This window comes from Triticum aestivum, chromosome 6D, assembly GCF_018294505.1.
Source record: "Triticum aestivum cultivar Chinese Spring chromosome 6D, IWGSC CS RefSeq v2.1, whole genome shotgun sequence".
NCBI classification, from domain to species: domain Eukaryota; kingdom Viridiplantae; phylum Streptophyta; class Magnoliopsida; order Poales; family Poaceae; genus Triticum; species Triticum aestivum.
In genome coordinates this window covers 422505558-422508683 of record NC_057811.1, presented here as the reverse complement: position 1 = coordinate 422508683, position 3126 = coordinate 422505558, and the positions used below count along the sequence as shown (strand labels likewise).

General features: G+C 46.5%; 1 long non-coding RNA gene across 1 annotated transcript; it reads left to right on the top strand.

The window, feature by feature from the left end:
- The first annotated feature begins 825 nt into the window (after positions 1-825).
- LOC123141826 (uncharacterized) lies at positions 826-2132 on the top strand. Its single transcript, XR_006470437.1, has 4 exons — positions 826-1061; positions 1514-1586; positions 1710-1754; positions 2044-2132. It is a non-coding gene; the product is annotated as an uncharacterized lncRNA (long non-coding RNA).
- The last annotated feature ends 994 nt before the right edge of the window (positions 2133-3126 follow it).

Sequence of the window (3126 nt, the reverse complement as noted above, 5' to 3'; positions counted from 1 at the left end):
ACCCGAAGGCAGCCGCACACCGCAAAGGGCGCCCTCAGCCAGATCCGGCGAGCACCGAGGCGGATGAGTGGGGAGGACGGTCAGATCCGGGCAGGCGGAGAAGATGGCCGGCGTGGTGGGAGGTGGAGTGAGAAAAACGGGGCTGTTATATGGCGAGCTTCGCTGGAGAGAGCGGAACCCGCCGCCGCCAGCCGCCGGCAGGCTTTGCCTGATGTCGTTTGCCGGCGGGCGACGAGAGGATGTGGGTGGGGAAGGGGCTTAGCCACCGGCCGGTGAGGTGCCCGCCCGAGTCGCCTCAGGGAGACGACGCGGGGGGTCGGAGGGAGGAAAAGTCGGTCAAGTTTTCGGCCAAACCTTTCTTATTCATGTGTGTGCTAACTAGTGCTTGCCAGATGCAGCATCTGGACTGACCGACATGCCATTTTTGTACGGTGTGTTACACTGCCAACCACCTTATGTTATGGTATCACGACCGTACATCCGCGAGCAGTCAGTCTATGAGCACTTGCCAAAAACATCAGCAACTAGTGCATGAGTTTTATGTGGAGTCAAGGAGTCGTGAAGCTCTATCTAGGTGCCTCGGCAATAAAACCCAATAAGAGTCGCGACTATGGCGCATCCTGGCGTTTGCCACGTCGGCAGAGAAACAGTAATTGGTGGAGAAAATCTCGTTATGATTGGCGGTTTTTTTGTCTCATTTGGGTCGTCGTCGTCGTCGTCTCTTTCGCCTTCGCACGCACGTCTCCTCCTCTCCTCCTTTCCCAGTCGTGCACGCCGCCTCCTCCCGTTCCTTCTCCCCTTGTCCCAGCGGCCCTCAATCTCCCACCACGACCGCTCGAGAACGACGGCGATGAGGAGGCCCGACCCTTGACGCAGATCTCTCCGTCTGGCGATGCCGCCAGTAAGGAAGCCCGGGCTCTGGCGACCGTGCGGCAGCCAACGCGGCGTCGTGTGCGCTGGAGGGGGCTCTGGCGACCGCGCGGCGTCCGGTCGTGGGTTCCGGCGACGCCAAGCCGTAGATCTGAGCCGCCGTCTCCACTTTCCTCCTTCCTCACTTCAAGGTATGATCATCTAGATCATTTCTTCTCATCAGGCGCAGCCGTAGTTTCTCTTGGTTGCTAAAATCAATCAATCCCTCCAAGGTATGGAGGGGACGAGGCCTTCCTAATTTCTGGGTATTTAAATCTGCCCTACTTATGGCAGCATATTGTATGGTGTCATAGGTTACTAATTGTTGTTGTGAGACTGAGATGAGCCAACTTGTAGATTTTTCAAAAGGGATCCTCAATTCTATGAGTACAGGTTCAGAAAGAGAACAAGAAAAGATATCATTTACACTTGTATAGATATCTCTTTTAGATAACACATGGGCAACTTGATTCAGTGTTTTGTAAGTTGCTGCATGATGCTAACTTGGGGAAATCTCTCTCTTGGCCATGAAAGCATCCATTTGCATATTGTAGCTGGGTGATCGTTGAAACAATATCCATTTTTTTTATGATTTTTATCTTAGATGCTTTGGCAGGGATCCTCCGTATCAAGGGAAGAGCGGGGTAGTGTGGGCGAGGGAAGTCCTTGTGTACCAGGTGAAGCTCCGCCTTCCTCTCATTCTGCCCCTTTTGATTATGCCTGTCACACTTCCATGTCTCTTCAGTCCTTTTGTTTCTCTTAATATTTTCCTAAATGTCATAATTGTCACAATTGTGCAGGTTTATGAAAGAAACAGAAAAGAAACAAGATGCAGTAAAATTTAGGTGAAGAACATTTTTCCATAGCTTGTGAACATGTTGGTCCTCCGATTTTGATTTTTCATGATTTGTAGTCCATGCATGCTTTTGATATTCAATCACTTTATTTGTTAAATCCTACTAGATTCTAATTTCAGAATTGGTATTCTATCTAGCTCTGAGACCTTGCCTTTATTTTGTATGAAGTTTACTAATACATTAAATTGCATGCATGTGCTATTGTATTCCATGGGCGCTACTATTTCTGATTACATGCGATTCCATTTGGTTGCACTTTTATTATGTTTTTGTACAGATCCTTTGAAGGTAGTGCTATTGTTGAATCTTGATTCTTGATGCTATGGATATTGTCTGCTTTCAACCCCACCCTGTACTACTCACCAGGTATGGAGGCTATGTAATATTTATCCTCTGTTGTCTTTCAATAATTTCTTCCTTCTGAAATTTAGCTGTAGAATTTATGACTTGGCTGCAGTATAAATTGCCCCTGGGTTATGGGACTTGTCGGCGCAACCTATCATTTAATAAAATATATCAACCTGGGAGAATATACTTGTGCTGGATTGTTTGAGACATCAGATAAGCCCATGTTACTGTAAATTTTACTCATCTATCTATTGACGAGGGTAGGAAATAGTCAGGGGTCTCCTCATCTTTCATGTTATATCACTTCTTTACGCTTCCACGGCGTAACTCCTTATTTGTTCGCCGACAGTGGCCATCATTTTGTCTGATCTCCTGTGTCGAAGTATGGTGGTTTTACTTTTCTTTTCCATGTGATACAATTACTTGAGATGTCCACGGTTAATTATCTTAATAAGAGTCAGCAAACACAAAACACATCCAGTGTGCCCATTAACGCCATCCAAATAATAATATGACTAATTTGCACATGTAGTTTCAAAATGGGAACGACCCAGTAAAAGCTCCTATCTCTGAACCTAACCAATCACTAACAGAAAAAGGGCCATTTGTCCCGGTTCATAAGGGCCTTTAGTCCCGGTTCTGCAACCGGGACTAAAGGGTCGGTACTAAAGGCCCCCCCTTAGTCCCGGTTCTTATACGAACCGGGACTAATGGCCATCCACATGGCCGCTGCCTGGAGCTCCACCTTTGGTTCCGGTTGGTAACACCAACCAGGACGAAAGGATTTTTTTTCGAATTTTTTTTGAAAATTTTAGAATTATTTTAAAAAAATTCCGATTTTTTTATTTTTGAATTATTTTATTTAATCTCTAATCATCCCTCATCACTGCTCAATTTAACCTCTAATCTTTAATCACCCATCATCATTCCAAATCATCTAACTTCCCGGCCGGTCACCCATCCTCTCACTACCGCAGCCTGAGCACGCTTAACTTCCGGGTTCTATTCCCCC